General features: G+C 42.3%; 1 long non-coding RNA gene across 1 annotated transcript in view; it reads right to left on the bottom strand.

Annotated features, from left to right (window-relative positions):
* Positions 1 to 525: 525 nt before the first annotated feature.
* Positions 526 to 16,493, bottom strand: part of LOC111819978 (uncharacterized) — a 34,450-nt gene continuing 18,482 nt past the window's right edge. Inside the window, exon 3 of the long non-coding RNA XR_002823550.1 lies at positions 526 to 862. This is a non-coding gene — a long non-coding RNA (uncharacterized LOC111819978). The remainder of the gene's footprint in view (positions 863 to 16,493) is intronic.

The raw sequence follows: 16,493 nt of genomic DNA, 5'->3' as shown, positions 1-16,493 counted from the left end.
CCTATCTAGAGTAAAGGGAAAACAGGCTATTTTGAAAATTTTTATCTGTCCTAAATCTATCCAAACGAACATGTTGGGGAGCAGCAGATATAAGCACTTAATCGTGAGAAACATCCTTGACAAAGAAAGATCATCACAGGAAGTGAACAGGAAAAGAGAATGCAGGGAAAAGATGGCAGGGGAATAAAATAGGATGGCATAAAGAAATGAATTACTTCACCCTTGGTCAATCATTTAAATTCCACCTAGGCTGGCAGTAAAGGAAAGTCATTACAGGACTATAAATAGGAACTGAGCAGTCAGAAAATACTTAATTTGATTCCTTTACCCCCTCAAATTCCAGCCAAGAATCCATAGCCCAAACCTTTCTCCTGGCACTCACAGAAAAAAGTTATATGAAAACTATTCCTTCAAAATAAATCTTACACAGCCTTGGTTGCAAGATTATTAAAATTAAAAGATGTAAATTCCTGATCCATAGAGGAATATCGATCCTAAGTGGAAAAGGAAAAGACAACTTGGTACACGAATCACTTTGAAAACCTTGGGTCAAGTATCACAGGCACAATATCATTATTTATTCTCTCCTTCCTTCATTCATTCTGCCCTAAGTGGCTTACAATCTAGTAGGAGAAATACGTCTAGCACCCAAATAAAAAACCAGTTGTCATCAAGTTGATTCCAACTCATGGTGACCCCATGTGAGTCACGGTAGAACTGTGCCCCATTGGGTTTTCAGTGACTGATGTTTCTGAAGTAGATTGTCAGGCGTTTCTTCCAAGGCATCTCTGGGTAGACTTGAACCTCCAATCTTTCAGTTATCAGCCATTTGTACCATTCGGGGACTCCAGCGCACAAATAGCTGTAATAAATATGGAAAGTGAAAAGAGTCGCAAGCATGATTCTATGTACCCCCTGCCCCAGTCCATTCAAAAGCAGCACAAACCGAGACAGAAGCATCTGAGAAGCTATAACATCATTTACCTCCTGGTGTGTGTTTGTTTCCTAATGCAAGTGCTTTTTATCATCTTTCCTGATAGGGATCAACTAGTTCCAAATTCTGACACTGTCATCTCCGTTGGGGGTGTATAGGAGAAGGGCCTGTGTGTAGTGCCTCCTTGAGCGAATTCACAGAGGCTGCAAGTCCCTCACTGGGGAATGAAGCAAGAGGCTTGGGGTCCTTGCAGACCTAAGTTCCAGAGCTGAGAGTATTCCCAGTATGGAAATATGGGGTCCCCTGAACTCAGTTAGATTTCGTCTAATCCCTTGGGCTCCACCAGTGCTGCAGATGAAGTGCTAGGTCTGGTGGGATGAATACAAAGATTCCTTGTCCAGGAAGCCTTTGTGATCCATGTGAGCAGGTAGGCAGGACACAGCCAGTCACATTACGAGACAGAAAGTGGGAAGAGCTATGGGAGTGAGCCCACCCTCACCCGACTCTCCTTCACAGAACTCGGCCCCCACTGCTCCCACTCACACACATTCACGCTTGGCTTTTGCTGTTTTCTAGGTGTTCTTTCTTTCTTGGCCCACCCCTCGTTCACATTATCAGTGCCCTTTGGAGTGGGACCCAGGCCTAGGAAAAAGCACATTGGAGAACTTCTCTTAAGCCAGGCTGACTGACAACACTTGTTTATCTCTTCTCCGTTCCAAATCCACCAAAACACAGTGAAGGCTTGAATTTGGGCAATAGTTATGGTCAGGGAAAGAGTGAAAGAGATCGGAGGGGTAAGAATTTAGCAATTGCTTGGATGTGGAATGTGAAGAAGAAGAGGATGTCAAATATAGCACCAAAGTTTTCTCACCTGGGTCACTGGAAAGATAATGATGTCATTAAGAAAGATGGGGAGGTGCAGGTTGGAGGTGACATTTACAAAAAATATTATTTTAGCATGATAGTATTAGAAATAGTTTCGATATGTGCAGTAGGGTTCTCCAGAGAAACAAAACCAATATGATATATAGAGAGAGAGAGACGGAGAGATACCTTGTATGGTGTGAAGGGTTAACATGCTTAACTGCTAACCAAAAGGTTGGAGGTTTGAATTCAACTAGAGGTGCTTGTAAGAAAGGCCTGGCAATCTACTCCCAAAAAATCAGCCATTGAAAGCCATATGGAGCACAAGACTACTCTGACACACATGGGGTCACCATGAGTTGGAATCGACTCCACAGCACCCAAAAAAATTACAACAATCTTTTGGCAGAATTTCTTCTTCTCTGGGAAACCTCAGTTTTTGCTCTTAAGGCTTTGGACTGATTGGATGAGTCCCACCCACATTATTACTGATTGTAGATGTTAACCACATCTACAAAATACCTTCCCAGCAACACCTAGATTTGTGTTTGATTACATACCTGGGTGCTATAGCCTGGCCAACTTGACATGTGAGGTTAACCATCACAGTCTGAAATACCTATTATCCACTTTTGAGTGAAAATCATTTCCTTCTTCAGTGATCACCTCTCCTTGTAATTTGAACTTTTATGCTCCAGGGCATAATTATTTCAAAATATTTCTGGAGCAAGGACATCAAACTAGGTTATAAAATTTACTCTGGGGAGAGAGAAGTTTAAGTTTTTAGTGAGGAAGAAGTACTCTCCTGACCTGAAAGAAAAAAAAAAGTTCTCAACAAAATTAAGCTTAGCACTGAAAGTCCCCGAAAAGCCACCTGAAACTAGTTTAGCTCTTGGCATTGACTTTGTGCTCAGTCCTAAAATGCACATTTTATAAACTGAAAATTGAAGTTACTCTTTAAACACTTTCCTTGTTTTCACTGATGCACACTCAAAGACAGTCATTCTGTCTTAGTCTGGAAGCTCAGCTGAAACCTGTCCACCATGGGTGACCCTGCTGGTATCTGAATACTGGTGGCATAGCTTCCAGCATCACAGCAACTCGCAAGTCCCCACAGTATGACAGACTGACAGATACATGGGGGAATAATAATTATAGCTAGCTTTTATTAGCCTTACCATGAAGCAGGTGCTATTCCAAGAGCTTTATATGTATTAACTCATTTAACCTAGACAAGAACCTTATGAGGTAAATTTTATCATAGTTCATACTTAGTAGATGAGAAATTGAGGGACAGAAAGATTATTTGCCCACAGTCACCCAGGTAGTAAGTGGCAGGATTAGAATTTGAACCCAATCAATCTAGCTCAAGAATCTAAACTCTTTACCTTTATGTTAAAAACCAATTGCCATCAGAATTAGCAACCCTAAAGGACAGAGTAGAACTGCCCCATAGGGTTTCCAAAGCTGCAATCCTTATGGTAGAGTCCTGGTGGCACAGTGGCTTAATGTTTGGCTGCTAACCAAAAGGTCAGCAGTTCAAATCCACCCGGTGCTCCTTGGAAAGCCTATAGAGCAGTTCTACTCTGTCCTAGAGGGATGTTATGAATCGGAATCAACTCGACAGCAGTCAGTTTGGGTTTTTTTGGGTTAATCCTTATGAGAGCCGACTGCCACCTCTTTCTCCTGCAGAGCAGCTGGAGGATTTGAACCACTGACCCTTCGGTTAGCAGCCGAGTGTTTAACCACTGTACCACCAGGTCTCCTTTCACATTTATGTTACACTGCTATATATAAGGGGCATAGGATTGCTGCTGGCAATATACAGTAGATGTTTAATAGATGGTTGCTAGCAGTCACAGTACTCTGTTGTGATATATTCTAATATGCCCCAAATCTTAAAGTTAAGAACGCCCGCACTTCAAACTCAGCCCAGGGCTAACAATACCCACATGACTTGCCATTGTGGCAAATTTATTATAACAATGCTCTAATCAATTAACTTTTTAACTGCCTTCAGTTAAGCCATGTTCTCTGAAGATTATCCAACTGGTAATTCTAGAAGGCTTTACCAGAATGAAATTGATTTGAAATGGAACTGTCCGTGTTAATGAATTTTATTATATGTAATATGGACTCAGTCAAATGCAGTTTTCAAAGACTTTTGGTCCAGTGACGTATTTATTTAGATAGACCCAGATATTGAATTTTTGTTGGGATATCTGAAAGAAGCATCAGTTATCCAAAGGGCCATGTTCACAGGTGAAATCTTCATGAAGAAGATTTGGTGCACTTTATGCCATTTGTAAAATTATTTTAGGTTTTCTCCTCTAAGTTCATTAAGCTATAGAACTTTAAAGCTGAAAGTGTTCTCTGAGGTCATGTAATCAGCCTTCATGGCAGAGATTGCTGGTTGTTAACCAAATCCATCCTTCCCTTTTTTCTTTTCCCCCATGGTAGTGGAAGTGTAGCTGGACACATGTCTGCCCAGCTAGATGGCATTTCCCAGATTCCCTTGCAGTTAGGAATGGCCATGTGACCAAGTTCTCAGTAGTGGAATATTAGCAGAAGTGATCATGTTACTTTGGGAGCTGGGGCTTCTGACATTAAGAGGGTCTCATTCACAGATTCTTCCCCCTTCCCGCCAGCTAGAATCCAGACATGGTGGCAACCCAGTTTCAACCATGAAGATGACAGCAACACCCCAGGAGATGGTAGAACAATGAACTGGAAGGAATCTGGGTCTATGCATGACTGCAAAGAGCAGAGCTTCCCATTGTTGGACCATGCATGTGAGGACTCTTACATGAGAGAGAAATAAACTTTTTTGGTTCTTTAAGCCACTGCAGCGTTGGGTCTCTTTGTTATAGCAGCCTAGCATTACCCTAGCTAATACAAACTTCAGTGTTTTATAAGGAAGGAGCCTGAGGCCCAGAGAAGGGAAGTAACTTTCATAATCTTATATTGTTTTTAAGAGAGCCAAGATTACTTTCCTGGGCTCCTGAGACTAGGCCCATGACCCTGAGATCTCTCTACTTAATGATTTCTGAAAATATAGCCATTCGTATGTTCAATCCGCAAACATTTTTAAATGTCCGTCCACACCGGGTGCAGAGCTATGGCACTGAGCAGACTCCAGCACCTGCCCCTAGAAGCCCACACTAGCGGGCGAGATGGGTAAGAGAGGAGGTCATGAAGGCAAAGTTGTAACAGAAGGATATTGGAAAAGTCTCATCGAGGGATATTTGAGCCACAAATCACTGAAACAAGCCAGGAAGAGGCACAGTCATAATTTTGAGAAGCTAATACGTATCCATCCTTCTAAAATATATATTAAAAATGTCAAAACTTGGCTTGAACCCCTTTAATACTCCCTACCGCCCTTATATGGTCCACAGGTGGCACATACAGTTTGCACTCAACTACTAACCTAAAGGTTGGAAGTTCAAACACACCCTGTGACACTGTGGAAGACAGGTCTGGCAATTGCTTCCATAAAGATTACAGCCAAGAAAACCCTATGGAGCTCAGTTTCACTCTGTAACACACAGGATCATCATGAGTCAACATGCCTCCCCAGCAATGTGTTTGGTTTTGGGTTTTTACTGCCCTTAGGATAAAGTTCATTGTTAATGAGATTTACAATGTTCTAAGATTTTGACCACACCAACCCTGCAACCTTATCACACCCTACAACCCTCTCAAACTCTACACTCCAGGTAGAATCTATTCCTTTCCATTCCACTAAGGCTTGACTTTTACTACCTCTGGGAACAGAGCACCTTCTTCCTTTGCCCCTTTTCCTGGTTAATTCCTAACTCATGCTCAGCCTAGTTTAAGTAGGGTTATACGCTCGCCCTGCAGTGCTACCTCATGGCTCTTGAAATTGTCAAAGAGCAAACTGGAGTCTATGTTAAAATTAAAGCAAAGAGTTCTATTGAAGGAATAGAGCGATCCGGATGAGGCAGCACTCCGTGAGGATTCACAAAAGTACTCTGGCCAAAGGAATTTTTCAGAGTCTACGTTTACAGAAAATTCAAGCATTTACAAGAAAAAAAATCTGATTGGTTGACATTTACAAAATCATGTTTTAACAGACACAAGACAATTACCAGATCCCTTAAGCATTGTTTTGTTAATCGTAAAGTTTGAGTCAGTTAACAGCTTGTGAATCTATGGATACTGGGGGGCCAGCCTGAGTAAGTATCCTTCCTGGGAGCATGCTGTGAGAGAAAGGGAGGGGCGGAGACCACAGGCTTCCTGACTTTTGAGAGTCAGCACAGACTGAGCAGTAAACAACAAAATGGAGCCCAGCCTATATCTTGGGCAGAAGCCTCTCCTTATGCCAAGTACCTAGATTTTGGGGGCTTCTTCACACAACTATTACTTAGTTTCTTGTTTCCCTGCTAGGAGGCTGTAAAATCACCATTATGTCCACAGCACTGGCAAGTGCTTACCCCAGAGTAAGCACTTACTTAAACATATTAATAGAATAATGAATCGAATAAATGTGTGCTCAGCTGCCAGACGACATGATGCTGGAGAAACAAGATGTGAGGCACTGGGTGCAGCCCCTGGCATGATCTGAATGGTGCCTACTCCCTAAGCCATCAAAAGGGATGGCAAATAGATCAGAGGTGTCTGCATCTGGAACCAACCAAACAGAATTTGAAGAAAGCTGAATAAAAGTTAAATATGATTTTAGAAAGAATCCACCTAGTGTAATTCCATGAATAAGTAGACGGGTAGTGTCTCAGTTAAGAACAAGTTTATCAGAGACCATCCTTCTTCTTGATCAACAACTGATTTGTTGAGTATCTTTGCTAAGTATTTGCTGAATATCTTTGGATTACTGGTACTGTGCCTGAATATTTCCTCTACTAATCCAGGTCCCTGTTACCTCCTGAAGAGTAAAAAAATTGATCTTTTAAAAAACTCCTTTACAATGCTATCTTGAGGATAAAATAGTCTAAAATTCTAAGGTGGAAGCCAGTATTGAGCAAATAAATAATTAAGTGATAAGCTTGTTCCACTTTACTGCAGGGAATATATCAAGACAGATCAATTTCAGCTATGAAGAACACCTGGGTTTTTTTTGCTGTTGTTTTTGTTTTTATTTCTATCCCTCTAACCAGTAATTTCTAAGATTCACTTAGGTGAAGAATTGCTTTACACAGGATAATTTGGTCTTTTGTGTTTGGTTCCTGAGAGACAATTCTTTATTATTATAATCAGAGTATTTTTATTATGTGCATCCTCCGAACACCACCGGAGACTGTGTGCAAATGATTGGGGGCCATGAAGATCACACCCGGTCAGCTCACCTCAGTAAGAAAGGGGGCTCATGATTCGATCAATCATGCATGTTCAACGATTTCCGTAAATCATGACTATGCAGTGAGGCCCCAATCATGACTATACAGTGAAGCCAAGAGAAGGCTTTGAACACCGAAGGTAGAGGGGGTCCCGGATTAGCAAGAACATCTGCACTCAGGAGGGTGGCGTGTCCCTGGGGACAATGGTACCCTTGTGCCAGGACCCCTCCCAAACCTTGCCCCACGCATCTCTTCATTTGCATCCTTTCTGGCTATCATAAATGGTAAGTGTAAGTATAGATATTCTCCGTGACTTCTGTGAGCTTTTCCAGTGAATTAAGGAGCCCACATGGGCAATAAGAGCCAGCAGGGGCTGGTGTCTGTCTGTTTGTCAGTCAGAGGACTGTGTCCTTTTAACCTGTGTGCTCCGGCTTCACTCAGGGCAGCTAGGATCAGAGAAGGGTTGCATAGCAGCCAATCTGGAGCACAGTGTCCTTCTAACATGTGTGTTCCGACTTGGCTCGGGTGGTTGGGGGTTGGAGAGGTGTATGCCATTTGGGGGGCTGACAATGAGGATAGAGAAATGGAAGGTCGGGATTGGATCCATTTCCAGGTAGGAATTGGATTCATGATGATCCTTACCGTGCGGTTAATAATAAAAGTAGGATTTGCCCACTGTGCCCCCTGTTTATTAGTGGGGACCCAGACTCCCAGACAGACAGACATTGCTCACCTCAGAAACTACAGGACTTTATACCTCCTGGTCCCTTTGGTTGCTCTGTGACATTATCATCTAAGTCATGGCTACTTTGTTGCACTTCAGCTTAGCTTTCTTTCTAGATTGGAAACTTCTTGAAGCAGGACTTTGTCTTGCCCTTCTTTAAGCCCTCTATGAGAATTAGCCTCTATTAGAAGCTCAGTAAGTATTTGCTGATTTTTTTTTTTAATGTACTTGAAAATACTGAAGAGCCCCAGCAGGAAGAGAACTAACAAACTGAAAGTTCCTCTGCAAGACATTCTCATTTGCAAAGCTAAGAGCTCTCCCTTTAAATAGGTTAAATGTTCTAAACGTGAAAATGCAGAGTTCATGCTTTCCTTTAAAAATCATTTTGTATGTTGCCAACATATTCCTGTGCGTTTGCTCCAGCCACTAAGCAATGGCAAACCTAGCATTGACAATCCTATTGTTCCCTCTTGACTGGAGGATAGAGAGCCATTTCTCTGAAAGGCAATTGAATACAATTAGCAGGTTCATTTTCAGAAGATTTCTATAGGAGCCATCTTTCAGAAATGGCAATAGGACTGCTCTCTTCCCTCTCTGCAAGCCAAGAGCACAGACCACAGGCTTCCCCATGGGTTTCTAGTTTGTCCATTCAGTTTTGGGGAAGTTTGTAAAGTTAGGCAGGAGGGAACAAGGAAGTGGAGAGTTGCAAGAGAAGAGCAATGAGGAAGTTGAGCTAAGGAGATGCCAAGGGCTCTTCGTCTGCTTTGCAGAGTTAGGTCTGCCCTTTTCAATCACACTGCTTAGCACCTTGACACAAGGGACCATCACCTTAGGGCTTTACAGGTGGATCTTACTCAAGTCAATGCCAGAATCTAGTGACGATGAAGGATTCGCAAACAAAACCTGTTGCAGTCAAGTTGATTCCAACTCATAGCAACCCTATAGGACAGAGTAAAACTGCCCCACAGGGTTTCAGAGGCTGTAATCTTTACAGAAGCAGACGGCCACATCTCTTTCCTGTGGAGCGTCTGGTGAGTTCGAACAGCCGCACTTTTGGTCAGCAGCCAACACTATAACCACTGTGCCACCAGGGCTCCTCTGGGAGGGGAAACTCCTAATGCTCTCTAAGGCAAGAATAATACCTCTAAGGCAAAGGTGGATGGGAAAAGGAGGAGAAAAATGGGTGTGGGTAGCTTAATGGGAGTACAGAGAACTCCAAAGGAGCACAAAGAAGGTGACTCCAGCCTCGGTGTCTTCATCTGTCCCATGAAATAGTTACATTTAAAGCTCTATAAGGCTTTTTTCAACAATAATACTCTTTATTCCATGATAGACACTCTGGCATTCCTGGAATCAGAACAGTTTTTCCAAAAGGTCCATCAAATAGTTTATTAATCCAGGGCCCATTCAGTCCACATGCCACCCATGAGAAGGTTTCCACTGTCCTCATCAGAATGGAGCCAAGCTCTTGAATGCTAATTTGCCCTTTTAAAAGCTAATCTTCCCTACCCTTCCTTCCCACCTTCCCCCCTTCCTCCTTTCCTTCCTTCCTTCCTTCTTCATTTCCTTTGTCATTCTGCATTATCATCCAATCCAGATTCATCATGATTTCGGTAAAGAATACTCCATTACTATTTGTAACATAATGAGGCTGAAGCAGCACAGAAATTGAACTAAGAGCTACCAGTGCAAGTCCACACTTCTTGACATAAAAGGAACAGGCTTCTTTAAACTAATTTAGTTAAAAAGAAAGACAAGGCAGAGTCTCTGACTACTCGCTCAAGGGCTCAGGGGTCTTATTTTGCGAGCTACTAAACTTCAAGAGTCTAAAACTCCCATTTCAGCGTGAATGACTTCTTAGGGAGGAAAAAAAAAAAAAAAAAAAAGCCCCATCCCACCATCCCATTTTCTTGGAAAAGCATGCTCCCTTTCACACAGCATCACATCAGAACCCATCAGTACAATTCTTGTTATAGTCCATTTACGGTTAAAAAAAAATCATTAAGCACACGCCACTGCAAAACCGTGTACTATAACAGGAAATTGAAATGACCTTTGTTCGGGCACAGAGGAGTGTTGAGTTAAAGTAGCTTTGCACTCTAAAAGCCCAGTTGTCCTGGGCCGTAACTTAGGTTGGCGTGATTGGGTTAATGCTCTGCAGCCATGTATAGCGTCTGAACAACCACAAGATTTATAGTCTGCCTCCCTAAATCTGCCCCGCTATAACTTAAAGAAAAAAGCGACAGCATCTCTATAAAACTATTTGGTTGTAACTAGGTTGTTAAATTTGTTTGCTGAAGTCAGCTATAAGGCGTCAAGAATTTCAATAGCACAGGGTGTCAAAGATAAATACTGCAGTCGGTGTGTGGCATGGGATGAGATTTATTTTGCAAACTTTGTCAACCCAAAAGAGGAGATTATATGTTTTGGAAGATATTGCACCATCCAGTTAGGGATGTTCATTTAAGATTTTTTTTTTAAACACCAAAAGACATTAAGTCTCTTTGTAAATATTAATAAAAGTTTGTTGCAAAGCACAAGCCCCAGAGTGGGAGAGTCAGTTGGCAGAATATGCCACCCAGGTGTGGACTGAACCACTCCTGGGGTAGAATTGGGTCCTATCTTCTGTATGACATAAATTTTATGCTTTCACACTTCCTAAAGAATTATGAAATATTTAGAGTCAGTCCGTCCATATTCTTAGATTTGTTTCTAACAGTAACTGCATTTTTGGTAGCAACCAAGATATTCGAATACTGAATCGATGATTTTTCCCCCTCCTGTAACATATGTTTGTGGTATCATAGACATTCCTAGGATGCCATACTCTTACAGTCGTTTGTTTATAAAGGTAAGAAAAAATATAACCCTATGTAACAAATTTATTTCTAAAATCTATTTTGCTTAAACCAGTAGTTCTCAACTGGGGGGCAATTTTGACCCCTAGCAAACATCTGACAATGTCTGGAGACGTTGCTCGGCTGCTAATCAAAAGGTCGGTGGTTGGAAGCTAGCAGCCACTCCGTGGGAGAAAGATGTGGCAGTCTGCTTCTGTAAAGATTTACAGCCTTGGAAACCCTATGGGGTTGCTTTGAGTTGGAATCGACTTGACGGCAGTGGGTAGGGGGTGGTATACTGGCATCTAGTGAGTAGAGGCCAGGGATGCTGCTAAGAATCCTACAGTGCACAGGACAGCCCACTCCAACCAGGAATTATCAAGCCCAAAACGTCAATGGTGTCACGACTGAGAACCCCTGATGTAAACCAACTACAAATTCTCCTTCTTATGTGAAATAAGACATGGATAGTTCTCTATACTTGAGTGCTTTTAATGCACCAGCATTTTACTGAGATGATCTCATTTAATCCCACCTCGGCCAGAATTGATCTGTTATATTTCAGTAAAATCTAGTATGATCCAAAATTACCAGTGACCTCAGTGTCCCTAAATCCGAGCATAAATATTTCCACCTCATCTCACCGGGCCTCTCAACAGCATTCAGTACTGTCAACCGCATCTTCACTGGAGAAACACTCTTTCTCTAACTGGTACCTCTCTGGCCCACCTTCTCTGCTGCCTTTGCAGACTTTTCCCAAGCCATTCAAGGTTGGAGCTCCTCAAGGCTTAAATCTAGGTCCTCCCTGCTTCTCATATTGTACTCTTTTCCTAGGCAAACTCAGCCACACCTCACTTCAACTACCTGTGTGTCTCCAGCCCACAGCTCTCTGCATTCCAGGTCCATGTGAGGGCTTACCTGTCTTCTTTAGGATATCTCAAAGGCAACTCAGACAAAGACCTGAAACTTAACACCAAACTCATGATCTTCCCCTACTTCTAATCCTTATTCTCTTCCAGTGCTCCCTGGCTGGCTCAGGGAATGGTTCCCATCAACTCAGTTGTGGAAGTCAGAGCCCAGAGGTCATCCTTTACTTTTGGGTAACTCTTATGGTTGAGTTCCAAAATATCTTTCAAATCCATCTACTTATCTTCCATCTTTATGCCACTACCCTTGTACAAATTACCATTAGCTTGACCTGAACTACTTCGGTAGACTCTTAACAGAGCTACCCGAATCCATTCTGGCTCTTTCTCACCTGTAGCCACAGTGATCCTTCCACGTGTCCATCAAGTCATATGATACACTAACCCCACCCCACCACACCTACACACACACCACTTGAAACCCTTCAACAGTTTTCCATTGCTCTTAAGATAAAGCACAACTTCTGAACTTAGCCCACAAGCCCGTACCATTCACTCTCTGCCCTCCAAACACACTGGTCTTTCAGTCCTTCACACTTGCCTCACTCTCTCTGACCATGGGGTCTTTATCTCTGTTGTTCCTTTTGCTGAGACACCCCCACCTTCCCTTGTTAGTCTTACCCATCCTTCAGATTTCAGCTCAACATAATTTTCTCCAGGAAGGTTTTTGCTCCCCCTGACCAGATCAAATGCCTCTTTTACATCTTCTTGGATTACCATGCTCTGGCCTTCTCCATGTTTTACTTGTGTCATTTGATTGTTCTCTATCTCCTCCACTTAACTATAAGCAACTTGAGGGCAGAGAAACTGAGGCCTCAGAGACGCTAAATAACTTGACGGAGATCAATGAGTAAGTGTTGACACTGTCTGACCCCATAGGCCACTCTTCTCTTAATGACAAACTGTACTGTACAGTGAATTGCAGTTAAAATTTTACAAATGTCTAATCTCTGGTTTAATCTGAACATCACCTAAGTAACAATTAGACTAATCTTTTAAATAGAATGAATAAATGACTTAGGTTTTCCATGTGCACTCTTTGGATTCTTTTATTTTTTTTATTTTATTGTGCTTTAGGTGAAGGAGCCCTGGTTGCTCAGTGGTTAAGAGCTTGGCTGCCAACCAAAAGATCAGTGATTCAAATCCACCAACAGCTCCTTGGAAACCCTATGGGGCAGTTCTACTCTGCCCTATAGGGTTACTATGAGTCAGAATCAACTCGATGGCAACGGGTTTTGGGTGAAAAATTCACAGCGCAGATTAGTTTCCCATTCAAAAACTCATACACAGATTGTTTTGTGACATTGGTTGCAATCCCCACAATGTTTCTGCACTCTCCACCTTTCCCTTTCCACCTCGGGTTCTTCGTGTCCATTTGTCCAGGTTTTCCTGACCCTTCCTGTCTTCTTAGCTTTGCTTCCGGGCAGGTGTTGCCCATTTGGTCTCCTATACTTGATTAACTAAGAAGTATGTTCCTCACGTGTGCTATTGTTTGTTTTATAGGCCTGTCTGATCTTTGGCTAGAAGGTGGACTTCAGGAGTGGCTTCAGTTCTGAGTTAGCAGAGTGCCTCTTCGGATTGTTAATCTACCTTTACAGTTTTCCAAATTAAAGAATTGTCTTCCTAGGGAGAAGCACTTTTACAATTTTTCCTCTCATTAAGACTTGAATCACCACTCTTTCTCTCAGTACTGTACTATTTAATGGATGTCTTTCTCCAATCAGTAGCAAGAACGGTTGTTTCTGAGCTCATGCCTTCCTGCAATGGTCACCATTTGTCTGGAAGTAAGACAGCACTCAGCTTTAAGTTCATAGTACGCTTCTCTCATAGCAAATAATTATCATGAACACCATTTTATGGTGTCAGTTTTATGAGCAGAAATGCTTTTAAAATAAGCTTTAGAGCATCCCTTAATAAAATAGTAATTGGCAGCCAGTAATTACATTATACCTAGCAAACACTGAAGAAAAAAACAAAATCATGGTTAAATCAAGTTGTTTCCATAAAGGAAAAGTGTGAAACTCTGAAAATAATATATTGGGTAAAGAAATATGATGGGATGGACGCACAGCCCTTGAAACAGAGCATATAAGAAAGTTAATCAAATACAAGATGCCCAAGAAAATATTTTATGAGTTTGAGTGTAAATTTTATGGTTCTAATAGAGAAGGTAGTATACGTCAGCGATCCCAAGATCTTACCCAAAATACAGCAGCAGTTAACTGTAAAGGGATAATTTAATAAATAGGTAGCTTTGTTCTAATGTTCCATCTCTAAATTTCCATCCATTGCAGTGCACAGCTCAATGTCTTAAAATGCATACCAACCAAACCCACGGTCATCAAGTCCGTGGCAACTCTTAGCGACCCTATAGGACAGAGTAGAATTGCCCCATAGGGTTGTCAAGGCTGTAAATCTTTATGGAAGTGCACTCTCACATCTTTCTCTCGCAGCGTGACTGATGGGGTCGAACAGCTGACCTTAAGGTTAGCAGCCCAACACTTAACCACTGCGCCACCAGGGCTCCTTAAATGCATACTAGGAAGCCTTTATTAAACTCTAAATTGTCTTTATTCATTTTTTTTCCTTCATCTAAAAGTGTGAGATATCTATTGCATAGCCCATGAACGACAGTTAGCTGTTCAGCTGGGAATTGGCTTTAAATTTCTTGTTTCTGGGACCACAGTTGAATCACGTTTAGTTGCTTTGAAAAGCATGCACAAAGCCTGGCTGGACAACGGGGGCTGCTCTGAGTTCCGATGACCGGCTTCAGGAGGCACGAGTCACTGACAGGCCGTGGCCTTAACACTTGTATGAAATTCTCAGGCTCTGCAAAGTGGGCATTAACAGACTCTCCGAAAATAGACAAGCCAGTTAAGCCCTTAGTTACACTGACCACTGGCATGTCTTTCTCTGCTGTCCTCCTTTCCTCCCCCTACCCGTCTCCCCACTGGGCAGAGCCTGCACTCTGCCACTTAGCAGCGGGTGACCTCCTTAACTTCCCTAAACATCATATTTTCATCAGGAAAATGAGATAATAGTCCTTGCCTCTTAAGGCTGTTGTAAGGATTAAATGAGAAAACCCAAATGCAGCATTTAGCACGGCTCCTGTCACAGTCCGCCACTCCCCTCCTGACCCTTGACTCCTCTTGGTCTGTCCAGATGAGAGTTTGCTGACTCATCACCTTCCTAGACCAGCGCTCTCCTATAAACCCCTACACCCCTTGTTTTCTGACAATCTCATTAATAAGGACTCCCTTTACCTTCATGGAAGCCCTGAGGGCATAGTGGTTAAGTGCTACGGCTGCTACCCAAAGGGTCGGCAGTTCAAATCCTCCAGGTGCTCCTTGGAAACTCTATGGGGCAGTTCTGCCCTGTCCTATAGGGTCACTGTGAGTGGGAATTGACTCGAGGGCAGTGGGCTTGGTTTTTTTGCTTTTGTTTGCCTTTGTATACTCTGGAGTTTGATTTAGCTTATAATGCCACTGAACCAGAAGCACAGCCCTACACCTAGATTATAGAAATGCTGAAATCACCAGAATCGGCAACTCACTTTTCAAGAAGTAGCTCTTCTTTACAAGAAGATACAATTCATCACAAAATAACACCGAAAACCACACTCCCCAAAGGCCCCTTGAGCATATAATCTCATACAAGTTTCTGCACCAATTTTTTTTTTTTTTAAGGCAGTGTTTCTGCTACTAAATAGTACAATATCTCAGGCAGTCAGAGAAAAGATATAGATGAACATGTCATATGAATCTCATTCCAATTCCAGTGGATAGAGTTAGGGGAGGAAGACGGAGGGGAGGAGAAGCATGGAGGGTGCAGGGGAGAAGGTCTGCTTTGCTCAGTCCACAGCCACAGCACCCCCAAACCCACTTCCGTCTTAAGAGTCCTCCTGTTACATTGGCCGATATCCCCAGACTGGCAAACAGAAGGTGAAAGGCTGAACCAGAAGAGGCAGAGAGAATCTGCTGTGAAGCAGGGGAAGGAAGATGGGAAAGGAAGCCCAACAGAAGGTGCTCCCAGACCCCAGCTTTATTATAAAGCTGCTCTGATCCCATCCTCCCACCCCCACCACCACGCCAGCCTTTTCTAGCAGGTGATGGCTAATGTTTTGGAAGAGGAGTCTGGTTTGACAAATTAAGTGTGAAGACACACCAAGACGTCTTGACTTATGAACAAATTACCTGTGACTAGAAATTTTTTTTTTTTTTCTTTCCTTTGCTTGAAATTTGAATGATGGTAGCAATGAAACTTCTGATGACAGAGACTTCCAGTGAGTCACAGCCCAGTCATCCAGGAGCGTGTTATACAGGAGCATGTCATTCACTCTCTATAAGTGATGCTTGCAAGGACACCCTAGCAAAGTACAGCAGACTTAGAATTCCAAATTAAGTGAAAAAGGCAATAAGCAAAATTGCATCTGCAACAAGATTGCAAAGATGTAAACTAGACACATATAAGGGGGAAAGCTGTCTATGAGGCTGAAGAGTAGCTATCTTAGGATGGTGGGAAAGCACATTTTCTCTTTCTAGCCTTTATAATACAGTTGTATTATATCCATAGTTTAAAATTAAGTTAAAAATTTGTAAGCAGTTTAAAAAAATCCTAATTGCCAAAAATTGGAAGAAACCAAGTTGTCCTTCAAAAAGTGAATAGCTAAACAGACTGTGGTGCATCTATACAATGGAATATAATTCAGTAATTAAAAGAAAGTTATCCAGCCATAAAAAGACATGGAGGGAATTTATGTGTATATTGCCAAGCGCAAGAAAGGCGCACCTGACCCAAGCCATGGTATTTTCAACTGCCTCATATGCATGCAAGAGCTGGACAATGAATAAGCCAGAAGACTAAAGAAAAACTGATGCATTTGAATTACGGTGT

The sequence above is a fragment of the Trichechus manatus genome, unplaced genomic scaffold (assembly GCF_000243295.1).
Source record: "Trichechus manatus latirostris isolate Lorelei unplaced genomic scaffold, TriManLat1.0 scaffold00023, whole genome shotgun sequence".
Lineage (NCBI taxonomy): Eukaryota > Metazoa > Chordata > Mammalia > Sirenia > Trichechidae > Trichechus > Trichechus manatus.
The sequence above is the reverse complement of the archived record's forward strand: the minus strand, read 5'-3'. Positions and strand labels throughout refer to the sequence as shown.